This window comes from Triticum dicoccoides, chromosome 7B (assembly GCF_002162155.2).
Source record: "Triticum dicoccoides isolate Atlit2015 ecotype Zavitan chromosome 7B, WEW_v2.0, whole genome shotgun sequence".
NCBI classification, from domain to species: domain Eukaryota; kingdom Viridiplantae; phylum Streptophyta; class Magnoliopsida; order Poales; family Poaceae; genus Triticum; species Triticum dicoccoides.
Window position 1 is genome coordinate 402,914,742 of NC_041393.1, and position 23,479 is coordinate 402,938,220.

The following is a 23,479-nucleotide window of genomic DNA, read 5'->3' on the forward strand; positions in this document are numbered from 1 at the left end:
AGCCGGCCTGTGTTCTTAATCATGCTAGATCAGTACAGTAGGCTCCTGTGATTAAAAACAGGAGCCTGGCTAGCCTAACAGCGACGGTGTGCGTAGCTATCCGTGAAAAGGTCCCACTTTTGGTTTGACCCTTGGTTTGGCTTCCATACAACCTATGGTCTAGGAGCAAACAGTGCTGAGCACGACACTAACATCTTGTGATACTGCATGCTCCTTCACCTCGATATAGGCACTTTCTTATGGGTACCAGTAATTCATTTGAGTATTAAGCTAGTAGATAAAATGAATCAGCTTGACAAAGTATAATCGACAAAGTGCGGCGCTTCTACAGTGGGAATTGCTGGAGTGGGCTGGGATGGAATCCCATGCATGCAATTCCGCTACGGACACATGCCAGCAAAAGCTGGAAAAGAATCCTCTACCTTTCTCCCATCTCCATGCTCCATGCCACCTCTCTCTCCCATTTTCCCTCTACCACCTTGTTTGTGAAGAAGATGCACATGCACGCGCTGTGAAAGTCTGCAGTACAGAGAGAAGGGGGCCGTGTGTCGCGCTGTGTGTGGACTGTTGGAGCAGACAGGACAACAAGTGTTCCATCCATCCATCTGTCCACGACACGGCAAATGGCAAGGGTAAAATCCACCTTTCTTCAAGACACAAGAGAACCCCTCTTTACTGAACTGGATCGACTGCTTTGTATAGCAATGCTGCGGCTACAGTGGAAGATCTCCATGGAGGCAGCAGACGCAAGATTTTGTCAGGGCGTAAACGCGCCATCAATGGAGTACTTTCCTGTCATTTGTAGGAGGACACCGGTCCTTGTTCTGAATCTCCGGGGAGAAATTTATGGACGGGGGGTAGACTTGAGGTTCAGAATCACATGGACCACTCCACCTCCAGTTTTAAACAACTAAATCGGCCAGCCACGTTTCTGTGAAGAGGAAAGTGTATTTTTCACTGTAAACCCGTTTTTGATGAATCTGTTAAATTATGATCTAAATTCTAGTATCGTGTTGGACTAGACGTAGTACAAACGGTGTGGGCCTTTGCGTTGACGTCGACGCGTACGAGTACAACTCGTTTACTTGTCCTCCAAGGACTCTCATGTATTGCCCTCTTATATACCCCATGTAGTCGCACCTCAGACGACCTGTCGTCTCGTGCTTGTAATACTCCTCCATTATAGTGATTGCGCCTTCGTGCGTCCGTGCTTTTCTCCCGCAAGGGTTTTCACGTAAAAATCCGTGTCTCTTTGTCTTGTTATTATTTAACAGTGGTATACAGAGCTAAGGTTCATATACGAGATTTGAGACGAGGAGATTAGGGTTCTGTCGTGCGCGCCACCGCACGCGTCTTCAGGCGATCCGCCGATTCGAAGCCGCATCGATTTCTACTGCTGCCGCACGTCGCCGAAACCGACAGGCGACAAGAGTTCCTCGCTGCCACGTCTTCCGTCTACTCAAGTCCCGACGCGACCTGCTGCCGCTGCTGATCCAGTACGCAGGGCCCCGTGTGCTGCTCCTGAGAAATCAACCGTCGTTGCTGCTGCTAGTACTACTTTTCCTCCACGTGAAGACCAAATCCACATCGGTGGTGAGTACTACTTGTGCTACACGCACACAAATCGAGATCTGATTGATCTCTACTCCTCACGTGAAGACAAGGCTGAATTACTAGTCCAAATATTTTACTTCTCAATTGCTACAACCACCGAGAGTTTTCAGGTGCTATTTTTACAACTCCGTTGCTCCACATTAATTAAATCTATCAAGAAATTTTCTACGACTTGTACTACTTTGTGCACAGTTTATCAACTCATGGCATCCATGAAGTACGATTTTCCGCTGCTGGATCGTGACACAAGGTTTACCCTATGGCAAGTCAAGATGCGGGCGTTGTTGGCACAGGCCGGCTATGATGTAGCACTGGATAGTTTTGGGAAGAACCGAATTGAGGACTGGACTGCTGAGGAGAAAAGAATTGATTGTAAGGCTTTGTCACAAATTCAACTCCATTTGCATAATAATATTTTGCAGGAAGTTTTGAGCGAGAAAACTGCCGCCGCTCTATGGTTAAAGCTGGAAGGGATTTGCATGACTAAAGATCTCACCAGCAAGATGCATCTGAAGCAAAAATTATTCCTGCATAGGTTACCCGAGGGAGGTAATGTTTTGAATCATATTTCAGAATTTAAAGAGATCATATCTGATCTAGCTGCAATGGAGGTTAAGTATGAAGAGGAAGATACTGCTTTAATGTTACTTTGTTCACTGCCAAGTTCTTATACCAATTTTCGAGACACCATATTATACAGTCGTGATACTCTCACGCTTAATGAAGTTTATGAAGCTTTGAACTCTAAGGAGAAGATGAAATTAATGGTGCCTCATGATGGTTCAAGTTCATCCCAAGCCGAGGGATTATCTGTTCGTGGCAGGACAAAGGAGAAGAACTCCAATAATGGAAACAGAGGCAAAAGTAAAAAACGGCTACAGGGGCAGGTCGCAATCCAGAGATAAGAAGTATTGCAGGTATTGCAGGAGAGACGGGCATGACATCTCTGAATGTTTCAAGTTGCAGAACAAGGAAAAGAGGAAAGGTAACAAACAAGGTGACAATTCTGCTAACGTTGCTCGTGATGATAGTTCCGATGATGCTCTTGTCGTTATTGCTGGATGTGCTGAGACCAATGATGAGTGGGTACTTGACACTGCATGCACTTTTCATATGTGTCCACATAGAGATTGGTTTAATACTTTTGATTCCACTACTTTTGCTGGTTCCGTTTTGGGTTTTGATAATTCACCATGCAAGATTGAAGGCATAGGTTCCGTTCGAATCAAGATGTTTGATGGCATGATCAGAACTTTGACAGATGTTCGGTATATTCCGAAGATGAAGAGAAATCTTATCTCTGTTAGTGCCCTTGATGCAAAGGGGTACAAGTATTCAGGTGGAGATAGTGTTTTGAAAGTCACCAAAGGTTCCCTTATTGTGATGAAAGGTGATTTAAGTTCGACCAATGGTCTTTATTACCTTCGAGGTTCTATCGTTTCAGGTAACGCTACTCTAGTTGTTTCAAAGAATTCTGATTGTGATGCTGCTAACCTTTGGCATATGCGTCTTAGACATATGAGTGAACTTGGTTTAGCAGAGTTAAACAAGAGAGGTCTTCTTGATGAATATGAACCTGGTAGATTGAAATTTTGTGAGCACTGTATCTTCGGCAAGCACAAGAGGGTGAAGTTCAATACTTCGACTCATACAACTGAAGGTATTCTTGATTATGTGCATTCTGATTTATGGGGACCATCTCGCAAGAAGTCATTAGGTTGTGCAAGTTACATGCTGACTATTATTGATGATTATTCGAGAAAAGTTTGGCCTTATTTCTTGAAGCATAAATATGAAGCATTCTCAGCATTTAAGGAGTGGAAGATTATGATTGAGAGGCAAACTGAAAGGAAGGTAAAAATACTTCGCACTGATAATGGTATGGAATTCTGTTCTAAGCAATTTAAGAATTATTGCAAGTCTGAAGGCATTGTCAGACATTACACCGTTCCTTATACTCCTCAACAAAATGGTGTTGCTGAGCGTATGAACAGGACCATTATTTCCAGAGCCCGTTGCATGTTGTCGAATGCAGGTTTGCATAAGCGTTTTTGGGCTGAGGCCGCTTCCACTGCTTGTTATCTCATTAATCGTTCACCATCTATTGCTCTTAATAAGAAAACTCCAATTGAGGTATGGTCTGGTTCACCTGCTGATTATTCACAGTTGAGAGTTTTTGGTTGCACTGCTTATGCTCATGTTGATAATGGAAAGTTGGAGCCTAGGGCTGTTAAGTGCATCTTTCTTGGTTATAAGTCTGGTGTTAAAGGTTTTAAATTGTGGAATCCTGAAACCCAGAAGGTGGTTATTAGCAGAAATGTTATCTTTAATGAATCTGCTATGTTACATGATGTTTCATCTACTAGTGTTCCTGTTGAGAGTGAACAGCAGCCTATTGTTCAGGAGCCTACTGTTCAGGTGGAGCATGTTATTGATTCAGGTGATACATCGGGTAATGAAATTGTTGATGCACATGATGAACCCGTCGTTAATGATGATCATGTCACTCCCACTCCAAATCAGCCTATTGTTCCACCCAGTTGGAATCTTGCACGTGACAGAGTTAGATGGGGTATTAATAAACCTGACAGGTTAATTGAAGAGTGCAATATTGTTTCTTTTGCTTTATCTGTTGCAGAAGAAATTGAAGGTAATTCTGAGCCTTCTTCATATTCCGAGGCTATTATTTCTGGTGATAGTAATAAGTGGATGACCGCTATGCATGATGAGATGGAATCACTTGAAAAGAATGGCACTTGGGATTTAGTAAAATTGCCTAGAGAGAAGAAACCTATTCGTTGCAAGTGGGTTTTCAAGAGGAAAGAAGGTGTTTATCCTAATGATGAGACAAGATATAAAGCAAGGTTAGTTGCTAAAGGTTATAGCCAGATTCCAGGTATTGACTATAACAAAGTCTTTTCTCCTGTTGTGAAGCATAGCTCTATTCGCACTTTACTCAGTATTGTTGCCATGCATGATCTTGAGCTTGAACAATTGGATGTTAAAACTGCATTTTTACATGGAGAATTAGAAGAGGATATTTATATGGAACAACCTGAAGGTTTTGTTATTCCTGGAAAAGAAAAGCTTGTCTGCAAGTTAAAGAAATCTCTTTATGGATTGAAGCAATCCCCTAGACAGTGGTACAAGAGATTTGACACCTTTATGCTCTCTCAAGGTTTCAAAAGGTCTAATTATGATAGTTGTGTTTATTTGAAAACTGTCAATGGTTCAACTATTTATTTGCTCCTTTATGTTGATGATATGCTTATTGCTGCAAAGAGTATGTCAGAGATTAATGAACTAAAGAAGCAATTGAGTAATGAATTTGAGATGAAGGATTTGGGTGCAGCAAAGAAAATACTTGGCATGGAAATATCCAGAGATAGACCGTCTGGAAAAGTATATCTAAGTCAGAGAGGATATATTGATAAAGTTCTTCATCGTTTTAATATGCATAATGCCAAGCGGGTGAGTACACCGTTAGCTGCACACTTCAAATTGTCATCAGCTTTATGTCCTAAGTCAGATGTAGATATTGAGTACATGTCTAGAGTTCCCTATTCAAGTGTAGTTGGTTCACTTATGTATGCCATGGTTTGTTCTCGTCCGGATTTATCATATGTGTTGAGTGTTGTCAGTAGATACATGGCTAATCCTGGAAAAGAGCATTGGAGAGCAGTTCAGTGGATTTTCAGATACCTGCGTGGTACTTCTAATGCTTATTTACAGTTTGGGAAAACTGGAGATGGACTTGTTGTTTTTGTTGATTCTGGTTTTGCTGGTGATTTGGATAAGAGAAGATCACTCACAGGTTATGTTTTCACCATTGGTGGTTGTGCTGTGAGTTGGAGAGCAACTTTGCAGTCTATTGTGGCTTGTTCCACTACTGATGCCGAGTATATGGCTATTTCTGAGGCATGCAAAGAAGCTATCTGGTTGAGAGGTTTGTACACTGAGCTTTGTGGAGATTCATCTTGCTCTACCATATTTTCTGACAGTCAAAGTGCCATATATCTTACAAAGAATCCAATGTATCATGAGAGGACAAAGCACATTGATGTCAGATATCACTATATTCGAGATGTTGTTGCTGAAGGTGATTTGAAGGTATGCAAGATAAGTACTCATGATAATCCTGCTGATATGATGACAAAGCCAGTTCCGACCAATAAGTTTGAGCTTTGCTCAGGCTTAGTTGGTATTTCTCATTAGTCCTATGGACTTTGACGCACAAGGTGTTTATGCTGATTTGGATGGAGTTATCTACTTTCTTCGACTACTGGAGGGAATTTGGACAAGGTGGAGATTGTTAAATTATGATCTAAATTCTAGTACCGTGTTGGACTAGACGTAGTACAAACGGTGTGGGCCTTTGCGTTGACGTCGACGCGTACGAGTACAACTCGTTTACTTGTCCTCCAAGGACTCTCATGTATTGCCCTCTTATATACCCCATGTAGTCGCACCTCAGACGGCCTGTCGTCTCGTGCTTGTAATACTCCTCCATTATAGTGATTGCGCCTTTGTGCGTCCGTGGTTTTCTCCCGCAAGGGTTTCCACGTAAAAATCCGTGTCTCTTTGTCTCGTTTGTTTCTCGTTATTATCTAACAGAATCCATATCCCCCTCAACTCAAATACCACATAATTTTAGCTCTGAAAACTGTCAAGACTAAATTAATGTCACCTGATTGGCTCGGGGCATAACTGTACTGTTTTGGTCTGATTATGCTGAGTTGGCAAAAAGGGGTTCGGTGATGGGGCAATGACTTGGCAAAAAGGGGCTAGGTAGCCGACCGATTCTTCACAACTCCCATTGCCTGGGGAAGGATGGTCGTCGCCGTTGACGTCTTCTGTTGCATCCCATCTCCCCCATCGGTGCCATGAGTGTAGGTAAGTCGATGAAGTCGACCTTACATGTTTCCCCCTCTTCTCCTTTGTCAGTGCCCTGGTCTGATGGGAGGAGGGGAAGGTGGCGTTTTGAGGGTTTCCTCGCAAGATCAGATATGAGGAAGAAGGGCGGGGTTCATCATATCAGGTGTTTTATTTTTGATCGTGCAGGGGTTGAGGATGATCAAGTGAGGTTTGTTTGGCATGATCATGATCCTAAACAGGGGCCATTCATGAAAAAACACAGGATTATTTCTATATCAGAGGAGGGACACAAGGAGAAAAGTGGGGTCTATTTTCACAACAATTGTTGATGTGATTTAAAAAGTAATTGCATTGAATTATGTGTTGGCCAAGGCTTTATAATTTGTGCAACACGTGTTGAAGATCCACCAGATACTCTGGATTATCTTTTGGTTCGATTTCACTATTTTGGAAATTTTGATAGAGTAGATGGATTGGTTGAGTACATTATCGACTGGAGGCCGAGGTTCTTGTGGACAGAACCAGATTGGTTTATGCAAAAGTTTTGGCACATGCTACTAATATGTATCATGTGGAAAGAGGGCACTAGGGTTCAAACTGCACTGGCTAGTTCCTAATAAAGCACTCACCGATGGTCTGATGTTTGTGCCTGATGATGCATCAGTTGAGAAGGTGGACTGGACCAACTTATGGGGAATTTGCTGACATGTTTGTGGAGGAAAGGGAGAAAGTGTTAGTGCAAAATGCAGAGCAGGGAAATGAAGGAACCACAGTGGAAGGAAATTTAGAAGATGTAGAGAGAACAATTTTAGAACAAGCGGAGCAGAGGAATTCAGATAATGTAGATCAGACAAATTCAAATAATGTAGTCCTTGTTTCAGTGAAGTTGTTGAAAGTTATTCCTGTTGGGAAACGTAGCATGCAATTTCAAAAAAAAATCCCACGCTCACACAAGATCTATTTAGGAGATGCATAGCAACGAGAGGGAGAGTGTGTCTATGTACCCTCGTAGACCGTAAGCGGAAGCGTTTCACAACGCGGTTGATGTACTCGAACTTTCTTTGCGATCCACCGATCGAGTACCGAACGTACGGCACCTCCAGGTTCTGCACAGGTTCAGCTCGGTGACGTCCCTTGCCTTCTTGATCCAGCAAGTTGTCGAGGTAGTAGATGAGTTCCGTCAGCACGACGGTGTGGTGACAGCGATGGTGAAGTAATTTGCGCAGGGCTTCGCCTAAGCACTACGAAGATATGACCCGAGGCGTAAACTGTGGAGGGGGGCGCCGCACACGGCTAACAATTGATGTTCTATGTGCTAGGCGCCCCCCTCCTCATATATATAGGTGGGAGGGAGAGGGGATAGGCCAAGGGGCGCCCCAAGTGGGGTCGAACCCCACTTGGGCTCCTGCGCTGGTTCGACCCCCCCTTCCTTGTATAGGCACTAGGGGAAGGAAGGGGGAGGTGGCGCCCCCTTTCGTTTCTCCCTTGAGGAGGGGAAGGAAGGAGGGGCTTGCCCTCCCCCCTTTCCTTTCCCTAGGGCTGGCCGGCCTGGTGGAGGGGCGCACCAGCCCTTGTGGGCTGGTCTGTCCCTTCCCTTGGCCCATTAAGCCCATAGCTTTGCCGGGGGTGCCTGGAACCCCATTCGGTGACCCTATATGTACCCGGTACCCTTCGGAACACTTCCGGTGTCTGAATACCATCGTCCTATATATCAATCTTTACCTCTCGACCATTTCGAGGCTCCTAGTTATGTCTGTGATCTCATCCGGGACTCTGAACAACATTCGGTCACCAAATCACATAAATCATATAATACTATATCGTCATCGAATGTTAAGCGTACGGACCCTACGGATTCGAGAACTATGTAAACATGATTGAGACACCTCTCCGGTCAATAACCAATAGTGGAACCTGGATGCCCATATTGGCTCCTACATATTCTACGAAGATCTTTATCGGTCGAACCGTTATGACAACATACGTAATTCCCTTTGTCCATCGGTATGTTACTTGCCCGAGATTTGATCGTCGGTATCTTCATACCTAGTTCAATCTCGTTACCGGCAAGCCTATTTACTCGTTACGTAATATATCATCCTGCAACTAACACACTAGTCACTTTGCTTGCAAGGCTTCTTATGATGTGTATTACCGAGAGGGCCCAGAGATACCTCTCCGGTACTCAAAGTGACAAATCCTAATCTCGATCTATGCCAACCCTACAAACACCTTTGGAGATATCTGTAGAGCATCTTTCTAATCACCCAGTTACGTTGTGACGTTTGATAGCACACAAGGCATTCCTCCGGTATCTGGGAGTTGCATAATCTCATAGTCGAAGGAATATGTATTTGACATGAAGAAAGCAACAACAATAAAACTGAACGATCAATATGCTATGCTAGTGGATGGGTCTCGTCCATCACATCATTCTCCTGATGATGTGATCCCGTTCATCAAATGACAAGACATGTCTATGGTTAGGAAACTTAACCATCTTTGATTAACGAGCTAGTCTAATAGAGGCTTACTAGGGACACGGTGTTTTGTCTATGTATCCACACATGTATCAAGTTTCCGGTTAATAAAATTCTAGCATGAATAATAAACATTTATCATGATATAAGGAAATATAAAATAACAACTTTATTATTGCCTCTAGGCATATTTCCTTCAGTCTCCCACTTGCACTAGAGTCAATAAATAGTTCACATCACCATGTGATTTAACACCAATAGTTCACATCTTTATGTGATTAACACCAATAGTTCACATCACCATGTGACGAACACCCAAAGGGTTTACTAGAGTCAATAATCTAGTTCACATCTGAAAGCACAAGTGCTCCCTCGGTGATTTTGGTAATTAATGTCCACATATCTCTTGTTGGACTAATATCTTTATCTAGTATATTTCAGATAGTTCAACAAAGGCGTGGCATGGACAAGAGGATGTGGAACCCCTTCAAGATGCTAAGGACAAAGATTGGTAAAATCTCAAGACTCTTCATTTCTATTTTAGTGATCCAAGATCACATTGAGTCCATAGGAAAAGCCAATATTAGTAAAAGGGGATGAGGTGTTGCTTAATGGTCTACTTGCTCAAAATGCTTAGTGATATGCTCCAAAGCCCTCAACCATCTTCTCAATTCCAAATATGTACAAAACCTAAAGCCAAACTCGGCCCCACCGATTTGATCCATCCGGCGCCACCGAGTTCACTTGACATAGCCATAGCGAGAAACCCTAATCAGCCGGTCTCAACGATGGGATCTCGGTCTCAACGAGATGGGCTTGCAAACCCTCTGTTGCATGTTGCAATTATTTCGGTCTCGCCGAGATATGCAGTCGGTCCCATCGAGTTTGCTTGGCCAACTCTCTGTTTGCTTATTACCAAAATCGGTCTCACCGAGTTTGTGTAATCGGTCAAACCAAGATGAGGTTTTACCCTAACCTAGCACGTCGGTCCCACCGAGTTGATCATGTCGGTCCCACCAAAAAGTCTAACGTTCACATTTTGAACTAAATTGGTCTCATCGAGTAACGACTAGATTTTGTGTGGAGGCTATATATACCCCTCCACCCCTTCTCCATTTGAGAGAGAGCCATCAGAACATGCCTACACTTCCACTACTCATATTCTGAGAGAGAACCACCTACTCATGTGTTGAGACCAAGACATTCCAGTCCAACCACAAGAATCTTGATCTCTAGCCTTCCCCAAGTTGCTTTCCACTCAAATCATCTTTCCACCATAGCCAAATCTGAGAGAGAGAGTTGAGTGTTGGGGAGACTATCATTTGAAGCACAAGAGCAAGAGTTCATCATCAACACACCATCTATTACCTTTTGGAGAGTGGTGTCTCCTAGATTGGTTAGGTGTCACTTGGGAGCCTCCGTCAAGATTGTGGAGTTGAACCAAGGAGTTTGTAAGGGCAAGGAGACCGCCTACTTCATGAAGATCTACCCAAGTGAGGCAAGTCCTTCATGGTAGATGGCCATGGTGGGATAGACAAGGTTGCTTCCTCATGGACCCTTCGTGGGTGGAGCCCTCCATGGACTCGCGCAACCGTTACCCTTCGTGGGTTGAAGTCTCCATTAACGTGGATGTACGATAGCACCACCTATCGGAACCATGCCAAAAATCTCCGTGTCTCCAATTGTGTTTGCACACTCCAATCCCATCCCTTTACTTTCTTGCAATTTGCATGCTTTACTTTCCGCTGCTCATATACTATTTCCATGCTTGCTTGAAATGTATTGTGAATGCTTAAACTTGTGCTAAAACTTCACCTCAACTTGAAGAACTTAAAAACTGCTACTTTTGCTTGATGAGGGTCTAATCACCCCCCTCTAGACACCTCTTCTCGATCCTTTCAACATCGCTATGTGATTAACACCCAAAGAGTACTAAGGTGTGATCATGTTTTGCTTGTAAGAGAAGTTTAGTCAATGGGTCTGACACATTCAGATTTGTATGTATTTTGCAAATTTCTATGTCTACAATGCTCTGCATGGAGCTACTCTAGCTAATTGCTCCCACGTTCAATACGTATCTGGATTGAGACTTAGAGTCATCTAGATCAGTGTCAAAGCTTGCATCGACGTAACTCTTTACGACGAACTCTTTATCACCTCCATAACCGGGAAACATTTCATTAGTCCTCTTTAAGGTAACTAAGGATAATTTTGACCGATGTCCAGTGATCTATTCCTGGATCACTATTGTACCCCCTTGCCAAACTCATGGCAAGGTACACAACATGTTTGGTACACAGCATGGCATACTTTATAGAACCTATGGCTGAGGCATAGGGAATGGCTTTCATTCTCTCTTTATCTTCTGCCGTGGTCGGGTTTTGAGTCTTTACTCAACTTCACACCTTACAATACTGGCAAGAACTCCTTCCTTGACCGATCCATTTTGAACTCCTTCAGAATCTTGTCAAGGTACATACTCATTGAAAGTCTTATCAAGTGTCTTGATCTATCTCTATAGATCTTGATGCCCAATATGTAAGCAACTTCACCGAGGTCTTTCATTGAAAATTTCTTATTCAAATATCCTTTTATGCTGTCCAGAAATTCTACATCATTTCTAATCAACAACATGTCATCCACATATAATATCAGAAATGCTATAAAGCTCTCACTCACTTTCTTGTAAGTAGAGGCTTCACCATAAGTCTGTATAAAATCATATGCTTTGACCACCTCATCAAAGCGTATATTCCAACTCCAAGATGCTTGCACCAGTCCATACATGGATCGCTGGAGTTTGCACACTTTGTTAGCACCTTTAGGATCGACAAAACCTTTTGGTTGCATCATATACAAGTATTCTTTAAGAAATCCATTAAGGAATGCAGCTTTGACATCCATTTGCCAGATTTCATAAAATGCGGCAATTGTTAACATGATTCAGACAGACTTAAGCATCGCTACGAGTGAGAAAATCTCATCGATAGTCAACACCTTGAACTTGTCAAAAATCTTTTGCGACAAGTCGAGCTTTGTAGATAGTAATACTACCATCAGCATCCATCTTCCTCTTGAAGATCCATTTATTCTCAATGCCTTGCCGATCATCGGGCAAGTCCACCAAAGTCCACACTTTGTTCTCATACATGGATCCTATCTCAGATTTCATGGTCTCAAGCCATCTGTCAGAATCTGGGCTCATCATAGCCTCTTCATAGTTCATAGGTTTGCCATGATCTAATAACATGACTTCCATGACAGGATTACCATACCACTCTGGTGCGGAACGTGCTCTGTTCGACCTACGAGGTCCAGTAGTAACTTCATCCAAAGTTTCATGATCATCATCATTAGCTTCCTCTCTAGTTGGTGTAGGCATCACGGGAACGGATTTCACTAGTGTGCTACTTTCCAATTCGAGAGAAGGTACAATTACCTCATCAAGTTCTGCTTTCCTCCCATTCACTTCTTTCGAGAGAAACCCCTTCTCTAGAAAGGTTCCATTCTCGGCAACAAATATCTTGCCTTTGGATCTTTGGTAGAAGGTGTACCCAATTGTTTCCTTTGGGTATCCTATGAGGATGCACTTCTCTGATTTGGGTTCGAGCTTATCAGGCTGAAGCCTTTTGACATAAGTGTCGCAACCCCAAACTTTTAAGAAATAGCAGCTTAGGTTTCTTGCCAAACCGCAGTTCATACGGTGTCATCTCAACGGATTTAGATGGTGCCCTATTTAACATGAATGCAGTTGTCTCTAATGCATAACCCCAAAATGATAGTGGTAAATCAGTAAGAGACATCATAGATCGCACCATATCTGATAAAGTACGGTTACGATGTTCGAACACACCATTACGTTGTGGTGTTCCAGGTGGCGTGAGTTGTGAAACTATTCCACATTGTTTTTAATGAAGGCCAAACTCGTAACTCAAATATTCACCTCCACAATCAGATCATAGAAACTTTATTTTCTTGGTACGATGATTCTCCACTTGACTCTGAAATTCCTTGAACTTTTTAAATGTTTCAGACTTGTGTTTCATTAAGTAGATATACCCATATCTGCTCAAATCATCTGTGAAGGTCAGAAAATAATGATACCCACCGCGTGCCTCAACACTCATCGGACCGCATACATCGGTATGTATTATTTCCAATAAGTCATTGGCTCGCTCCATTGTTCCGGAGAATGGAGTTTTAGTCATCTTGCCCATGAGGCATGGTTCGCAAGTATCAAATGATTCATAATCAAGTGATTCCAAAAATCCATCTGTATGGAGTTTCTTCATGCGCTTTACATCAATACAACCTAAACGGCAGTGCCACAAATATGTTGCACTATCATTGTCAACTTTGCATCTTTTGGCATCAATATTATGAATATGTGTATCACTATGATCGATATTCAATAAACCATTTACATTGGGTGTATGACCATAGAAGGTTTTATTCATGTAAACAGAACAACAATTATTCTCTCACTTAAATGAATAACTGTATCGCAATAAACATGATCCAATCATATTCATTCTCAACGCAAACACCAAATAACATTTATTTATGCCCAACACTAATCCCGAAGGTAGAGGGAGTGTGCGATGGTGATCTTATCAACCTTGGAATCACTTCCAACACACATTGTAACCTCGCCCTTAACTAGTCTCTGTTCATTTTGCAACTCCTGTTTCGAGTTACTAATCTTAGCAAGTGAACCGGTATCAAATACCCTAGGGTTACTATGAACACTAGTAAAGTACACATCAGTAACATCTATATCAAATATACCTTTGTTCACTTTGCCATCCTTCTTATCCGCCAAGTATTCGGGGTAGTTCCGCTTCTAGTGACCATTCCCTTTGCAGTAGAAGCACTCAGTTTCAGGCTTAGGTCTAACTTTGGGCTTCTTCACAGGAGTGGCAACTTGCTTGTCATTCTTCTTGAAGTTCCCTTTCTTTTCCTTTGCCCCTTTTCTTGAAACTAGTGATCTTGTTAACCATCAACACTTGATGCTCTTTCTTGATTTCTACCTTCGCCGATTTCAGCATCTGGAAGAGCTCAGGGACCTTTTTCGTTATCCCTTGCACATTATAGTTCATCATGAAGTTCTAGTAGCTTGGTGATAGTGACCAGAGAACTTTGTCAATCACTATCTTATCTGGAAGATTAACTCCCACTTGATTCAAGTGATTGTAGTACCCAGACATTCCGAGCACATGCTCACTACTGAGCTATCCTCCTACATGTTGTAGGCAAAGTACTTATCAGAGGTCTCGTACCTCTCGACATGGGCATGATTCTGAAATACCAATTTCAGCTCTTGGAACATCTCATATGCTCCGTGGCGTTCAAAATGTTTTTGAAGTCCCGGTTCAAAGCCGTAAAGCATGGCGCACTAAACGATCAAGTGTCATCATACCGAGCTTGTCAAACGTTCATAACGTCTGCATCTGCTCCTGCAATCGGTCCGTCACCTAGTGGTGCATCAAGTACATAATTCTTTTGTGCAGTAATGAGGATAATCCTCAGATCACGGACCCAGTCCGCATCATTGCAACTAACATCTTTCAACTTATTTGTCTCTAGGAACATATAAAAAATAGTGGAGCTACAACGCGAGCTATTGATCTACAACATAATTTGAAAATACTATTAGGACTAAGTACATGATAAATTTAAGTTCAATTAATCAAATTACTTAAGAACTCCCACTTAAATTGGCATCCCTCAAGTCATCTAAGTGATACGTGATCTAAATCAACTAACCCATGTCCGATCATCACATGAGATGGGGTAGTCATCAATGGTGAACATCTCTATGTTGACCATATCTACTATATGATTCATGTTTGATCTTTCGATCTCCAGTATTCCAAGGCCATGTCTGTACATGCTAGGCTCGTCAAGTTTAACCCAAGTATTCTGCATGTGTAAAACTGTCTTACACTCGTTGTATGTGAAGTAGAGTCTATCACACCCGATCATCACATGGTGTCTCGAAACGACGAACTTTCGCAACGGTGCATACTCGGGGGGAACATTTATATCTTGAAATTTAGTGAAGGGATCATCTTATAATGCTACCGTCGTTCTAAGCAAAATAAGATGCATAAAAGATAAACATCACATGCAATCAAAATATGTGACATGATATGGCCATCATCATCTCGTGCTTTTGATCTCCATCTCCAAAGCATCCTTATGATCTCCATCATCACCGGCTCAACACCTTGTTCTCCATCGTTGCGTCGTGGTTGTCTCGCCAACTATTTCTTCTACAACTATCGTTAATGCATATGATAAAGTAAAGCAATTACATGACGTTTAAATTTCATACAATAAAGAGACAACCAAAAGGCTCCTGCTGGTTGCCGATAAATTTTACAAAATATGATCATCTCATACAATAATGTATATCACATCATGTCTTGACCATATCACATCACAACATGCCCTGCAAAAACAAGTTAGACGTCTTCTACTTTGTTGTTGCAAGTTTTACGTGGCTGCTATGGGCTTCTAGTAAGAACCGTTCTTACCTATGCATAAAACCACAACGGTGTTCCATCAAGTTTGTTGTTTTAACCTTCTTCAAGGACCGGCCGTAGTCAAATTCGATTCAACTAAAGTAGGAGAAACGGACACCTGCCAGCCACCTTTATGCAAAGCTAGTTGCATGTCTGTCGGTGGAACCGGTCTCATGTACGTGGACATGTAAGGTTGGTCCGGGCCGCTTCATCCCACAATACTACCGAATCAAAATAAGACGTTGGTGGTAAGCAGTATGACTATCACCGCCCACAACTCTTTGTGTTCTACTCGTGCATATCATCTATGCATAGACCTGGCTCGGATGCCACTGTTGGGAAACGTAGCATGCAATTTCAAAAAAAAATCCTATGCTCACGCAAGATCTATCTAGGAGATGCATAGCAACGAGGGGGAGAGTGTGTCTACGTACCCTCGTAGACCATAAGCGGAAGCGTTTCACAACGCGGTTGATGTAGTCGAACTTTCTTCATGATCCACCAATCGAGTACCGAACGTACGACATTTTCGAGTTCTGCACATGTTCAGCTCGGTGACGTCCCTCGGCTTCTTGATCCAGCAAGTTGTCGAGGTAGTAGATGCGTTCCGTCAGCTCGGTGGCATGGTGACATTGATGGTGAAGTAATCCGTGCAGGGCTTTGCCTAAGCACTACGAAGATATGACCAGAGGCGTAAACTGTGGAGGGGGGCGCCGCACACAGCTAACAATTGATGTTCTATGTGCTAGGCGCCCCCTCCTCATATATATAGGTGGGAGGGAGAGGGGAGAGGCCAAGGGGTGCCCCAAGTGGGGCTGAATCCCACTTTGGCTCCTGCCCTGGTTCGCACCCCCCTTCCTTGTATAGGCGCTAGGGGAAGGAAGGGTGAGGTGGCGCCCCCCTTTCCTTTCTCCCTTGAGGAGGGGAAGGAAGGAGGGACTTGCCCTCCCCCTCTCCTTTCCCTAGGGCTGGCCGGCCTGGTGGAGGGGTGCGCCAGCCCCTTGTGGGCTAGTTTGTCTCTTCCCTTGGCCCACTAAGCCCAGATCTTTGCCGAGGGTGCTGGGAACCCCTTCCGGTGACCCTATATGTACCCGGTACCCTCCGGAACACTTCCGGTGTCCGAATACCATCGTCCTATATATATATATATATATATCAATATTTACCTCTCGACCATTTCTAGACTCGTCGTCATGTCCGTGATCTCATCTGGGACTCCTAACAACATTCGGTCACCAAATCACATAACTCATATAATACTATATCGCCATCGAAGGTTAAGCGTGCGGACCATACGGGTTCGAGAACTATGTAGACATGACCGAGACACCTCTCCGGTCAATAACCAATAGCGGAACCTGGATGCCCATATTGGCTCCTACATATTCTACGAAGATCTTTATTGGTCGAACCGTTATGACAACATACGTAATTCCCTTTGTCCATCAGTATGTTACTTGCCCGAGATTCGATCATCGGTATATTCATACCTAGTTCAATCTCATTACCGGCAAGTCTCTTTACTCATTCCGTAATACATCATCCCGCAACTAACTCATTAGTCACTTTGCTTGCAAGGCTTCTTATGATGTCTATTACCGAGAAGGCCCAAACATACCTCTCCGATACTCGGAGTGACAAATCCTAATCTCGATCTATGCCAACCCAACAAACACCTTTGGAGATACCTGTAGAGCATCTTTATAATCACCCAGTTATGTTGTGACATTTGATAGCACACAAGGCATTCCTTCGGTATCCGGGAGTTGCATAATCTCATAGTCGAAGGAATATGTATTTGACATGAAGAAAGCAATAGCAATAAAACTGAACAATCAATATGCTATGCTAACGGATGGGTCTTGTTCATCACATCGTTCTCCTAATGATGTGATCCCGTTCATCAAATGACAACACATGTCTATGGTTAGGAAACTTAACCATCTTTGATTAACGAGCTAGTCTAGTAGAGGCTTACTAGGGACACGGTGTTTTGTCTATGTATCCACACATGTATCAAGTTTTCGGTTAATACAATTCTAGCATTAATAATAAACATTTATCATGATATAAGGAAATATAAAATAACAACTTTATTATTGCCTCTAGGGCATATTTGCTTCAATTCCACGCACAAATGAAGCAAAATTTCTTTGATCATTTGTTATGGTTGTGGAAACAAATTTGGTGGGTGATCTGCTTTTAGCAAAGTATGCTAGTGATGCAGAATAAGAAAATGATGTTGAATTGCAAATGAGGGGAATCTGCTGATCAGGACAAAAACATTAGCACTGATCATATGCAAGAGGTCTCAACCTTTGTGGATGAGAATCATTGCATTCCTGGAAGAGAAAACAAACTAGTCACATCAACTGTAATTGCTAGCAAATATGCCAGGCTTATTAGAGCAAATCTCAATTGGAAGCAATGGGGCATAAGGAAAATAATGCTTGAGGAGCTCTTTGCTAATGTGACCATTGCATGGTGCAAGAGGGCAAAGAGAATAGTCATGCGGTAAATGTTGCATTCTATAGAACGAGAGTATTCAAAAGTTCTTAACTGTCAGATGGAGTTGCTCAAAACAAACCTGGGTAGCATAGTTGCAGTAAAATTGGATCAATATGAAAAGGATAGCCCATATCTTTTTCAAGGATTTTACATGTGCTTTGATGCATGTAAAAAAGGTTTCTCATTGGGTCTAGAAAAGCAGTCACTGGTGCAGAGACGTCCTATACAAATGGTTTTTGCCCCATCTCCGCGACGGAGTTTTAAACCGTCGTCTTGCCTGTGTGTGCAAAAGGGGGGTCCTTCCCAAAAGTCCCAGAAACCGTTGGTGATAGGTCCTCCAATCACACACGTGGGGCAAAAAGAGCTAGTGTGCGATCGGGCGAGCCATCGCAGACAATTATATAGGTGCAATCATTTCCGTTTGTATGTACATTCCACACAGTGAATCCCAGACAAACGTTTCCATTCGTATGTACATCACACACAATTTTTGTGTGGAAACGTTTAGGTAAGGTGGCCTAGTGCAAACATTTGTCGAGCTGAAGTCGTGTGTGTTTGTTCATTAATCCAAGACGCGTACTTTCTAGAAACTGTGTGAGTTGTTTGAGTTTATCACCCACGATGTTGTCTGAGAAGCCGTGTGCAATAGAAAAACCCAATAAGCAGGATTTGGTCTATTATTGATAATCCATTTAGTAATCAAATTGACATTTCATATCAAATACACCATATATTTCATATTTGTATTACGGCAACCAGGATTTTATAATTGAATTATATCAGAGTACAACATCAGATAGCTTCAACACTCAGTTACACCATATAGGCATATAGCTAGCTACGCTATTACACAATAGCACCAAGTTTCACATGCAACATCTAAAACCATTGGAAAGTATCAACATGCACGGTAAATATACAGATGAATCTCATCTGGAAAACTGCTGAAGTGGAAGGCGAATATTTAGCCTTTAGTGATGTTGAATGTCCTTGCAACTTTAGGCAATTGGTTGTGTATAATTGCCCGCCCAACCTTCATCCTCTTGAGGAAGACTTCAATATTGTACAATGGTTGTTGAATGAATACCTTCATCGCCTCTTGACCATGCAGGTGGTCTGAGCGGTAATCATCGGTGAACTGCTTTGAAAAGGACTAAAGACAAAGATATGGATACATATCTGATCTACATTTTGAAATGGCGCAAAGGAAAAAACAAGGTAAAAGAGTTAGTACCATCCTATAGTTGATTGATGTCTTCTTCATCGTGCAAACAAAGATCTTGCTGTTATTCTTCGCGAGTTTCCTTATCCTAACAATCTTTCTGAGTTTCTTGACATGACTGATATCATGGACATCTCATTTCCTCATATGCAAAATGGGTCGAACGGTGGGTCTAAATCTCTAACAACAGGCCAACCTACATGTGCAAGACCAAATTGTTAAAAACCTAAATATTAGAATGGTTTCTGCAATTATAGAATAATGTGCTATTAGCCAAAGGGCCATGCATGTGCAAACCTCGATGGTAAACCTTAGTGTCTCCCATTGTTTCCCTACAACACATATAAGGCAGATACTCATCAGGTTAAGTGAGAGTTGGCATACTATCAGTAGAATATGTTAATGAGAAATAAACAAATTGTAGATCCAGCAGATTAATTCGAGTTGTATGGAAAGCTAGTTAACCAAACCAAGCATGCTAATCAACTTGGAAATATAGCAATTGTATATGCTTCTCATGTATTTAGTACAACCAAATTTGATTTATTTCTCACATGCATAACAATACAAAATTGTACGCACAACAAATGAACATCACATTGCAGAATTGGACCAAACAGTTAACTGGACAACCCAACAAATGAACTAAACAGTAAACTAAGCACCGCATTGCAGAATAGAATGTATACTAGAAGATCAGACAATTAACCAAACCAAGCATGCTTAAGAACTACTACGAAATATAGCAATTGTTGAACCAAATTGTTAACTGAACATCACATTTCAGAAGATCAAATTGCATATTAATATTACATAGGACAAATCACTAGAAGGCACCGGCGGTGGCCTAGAGAAAACACCACAAACTATTGTTTAAAACAGCCAACCGCGTGGCGGTGGCCGCACGCGAGGCGTCCACAGTAGCCTCGACGGCGAGGTGCTCCTCCAAGATGAGGCGATCGACAGGCATGGCAGGCATTGCGACCTCATCTGCGTGTATGGCCACTATTTGTTTGTCCGCTGCCAGATGCTCCTTGAGCTCTAATACGTCTCCGTCATATCTATAATTTTGAATTGTTTCATGGCATCATTTTACAACTTTCACATACTTTTGGCAACAATTTATGTTATTTTCTTGGACTAACATATTGATCCAGTGCCCACTGTCAATTCCTATTGTTGCATGTTTTTAGTTTCGCAGAAAATCTATATCAAATGGAGTCCAAACGCGATAAAAATTTACGAAGATTTATTTTGGAATATATGTGATTTTTGGGGAAAATGAATCAATGCAAGACGATGTCCGAGGGGCGCACAAGCTTAGAGGGTGTGCCTCCCTACCCTGGGCGCGCCCAGCAGGCTTGTGGCCACCTCGTAGGTCAGTAGGGGTGTCCTTCTGCCACAAGGAAGCTAATATCCAGATAAAATTCCCCTCAAAATTTCATCCCAATTGGAGTTACGGATCTCCAAGACTTTAAGAAACGGTGAAAGGCCAGAAAACAGGAACTCGAAACACACACACACACACACACACGCGCACAGACACACACACACACACACAGAGAGAGAGAGAGAGAGAGAGAGAGAGAGAGAAAGAGAGAGAGAGAGAGAGAGAGAGAGAGAGAGAGAGATCCAATCTCGAAGGAGCTCCTGCCCTCCGAGAGCCATAGAGGCCATCGACTAGAGGGAAAACTCTCCTCCCATCTAGGGGGGCGCCAAGCAAGAAGAATGAGGGGGCTCTCTCCCCCTCTCTTTCGGTGGCGCCGGAGCACCACCGGGGGAACCATCATGATGACGATCTACACCGAAAACTTTGCCGCCGTCATCACCAACTCTCTTCCCCTCTATGTAGTGGTGTAACACCTCTTGTACCCACTGTAATATCTACTTAAACATGGTGCTCCATGCTATATATTATTACCTAATGATGTACGGCCATCATATGATGTTTTAGTAGATTCGTTTTATCCTATAGGTCGATTGATGATCGTGATTGGTTTGAGTCGTATGTTTTATTTTGGTGCTATCCTATGGTGCCGTCCGTATTGCGCAAGCGTGTGGGATTACCACTGTAGTGTGTTGCAATACGTTCATAATTCGCTTATAGTGGGTTGCGTGAGTGACAGAAACACAAACCCGAGTAAGGGGTTGTTGCGTATGGAAGTAAACATGACTTGTTACTTAATGCTATGGTTGGGTTTTACCTTAACGATCTTTAGTAGTTGCGGATGCTTGCTAGAGTTCCAATCATAAGTGCATATGATCCAAGTACGAAAAGTATGTTAGCTCATGCCTCTCACTCATATAAAATTGCAATAATGATTACTGGTGTAGTTAGCAATTGCCTAGGGACAAATCCTTATCTTGTGTCACAAAAAGCTTTCTACTAAACAACTAACTTTTATTATCTTGCAAATTATTCGTAGTTTTATTCTTCCAAACTTATCCTATTACACCTACAAAGTAGCTTTATACTTGTTCAAGGTAAAGCAAACATTAAGTGCGCGTAGAGTTGTATCATTGGTCGATAGAACTTGAAGGGAATACTAATTCTACCTTTAGCTCCTCATTGGATTCAACACTCTTACTTATCGAGAAAGGCTACAATTGATCCCCTATACTTGTGGGTTATCAAGCTCCTGGCTATACTGCGTGCAAAATGTCTATGGGCGGCGCTTATTTGGAGGATGGGGCAGTGATTTGGGTGGAAGGTGTCACACCAGCGGTCGAGGCATGTGAGATGGAGAAGGAGGAGGAGGATGGGGTGGGGTGTGGATTACCTGACTATATTGACGAGGCCATGCAGCACGAAGGAGCACCATCAATGAGCAGGCGGCCCTGCAAGCAAGCAGTGAAGCTTTGAACTTGGAAAGAAAGGATGGTTGCTTGTTGATATGCTTGAGTATAGATGTCCTCATGTCAAATTATAGACTATTGCTTTGAATCATTCAAGTCCAAATGTCCATGCTCTAAAAGAAAAGACTATATGAGGAATATGATAGGTAGCATTCCACATAAAAAAATTTGTTTTCAACTACTACTTTATCATGATTAGTTTTATGAGAAAGAGTTGCTGTTATAATGCTAGGAAAAGTGATTCAAATTATCATTGATCAAACTTATGCACTATGGTAGCATTCACACTCAATAAATTATTTGTTTTATCATTTACCTACTTGAGGACGAGTAGGAATTAAGCTAGGGGATGTTGATACGTCTCCAACATATCTATAATTTATGAAGTATTCATGCCATGTTTACAACAATTCTATATGGTTTTTGTATGATTTGGATGGAACCAACCTGGACTGACGTTGTTTTCAACAGAACTACCATGGTGTTGTTTTTTGTACAGAAATAAAAGTTCTCCAAATGCAACAAAACTTTTTGATGATTTTTTTGGAACAAAAGAGGCACTAGAAGCTTCGTGGGAGGACCAGAAGGTGAGCACAAGACACCAGGGCGCGCCTGGTGCCTTGCCTGTGTGATGGTGTCTCGTGGGCTCCCTCAGGCCATCTTCGCGTGAAACCAACGCCATAAAATCCTATAAATACAAAAAACCCCAAAAATAACCCTAGACCAGAAGTTTCGCCGCAACAAGGCTCTATAGCCGTAAAAAAGCAATCTGGACCCTGTTCCGACACTTTGCCGGAGGGGGAAATCATCACCGAAGACCATCTTCATCATCCCTATGGCCACCATGGTGAGGAGGGAGTAGTCCACCTCGGGGCTGAAGGTTTGTACCAGTAGCTATGTGTTTAATCTCTCTCTTTCTCTCTCATGTTCTTGATTTGACATGATCTTGATGTATCGCGAGCTTCGTTAATATGGTGTTTCTCCCGCTCTATCTTGTTGTGATGAATTGAGTTTTCCCTTTGAGATTTCGTTGTTATCGGATTAAACACTTTTATGGATTTGAGAGCACTTGATGTATGTCTTGCTATGAATACCCTTGGTGACAATGGGGTATCATATTGATTCACTTGATATGTGTTTTGGCACTCAACTCGCGGATTCCCGAGGTGACATTGGGGTAATCTATGCATGGGGGTTGATGCATGTTGTTGTCCTTGTTTCTCCGGTAGAAACCTTGGGCACTCTTTGAGGTTCTTTGTGTTGGATTGAGTATTATGAATCTGAAATTGCTTGATGCATATCGTATAATCAACTCACGGATACTCGCGGTGACATTGGAGTATCTAGGTGACATTGGAGTTGGTTGATGTGTATCATATGGTGTTATTTTAGTACAA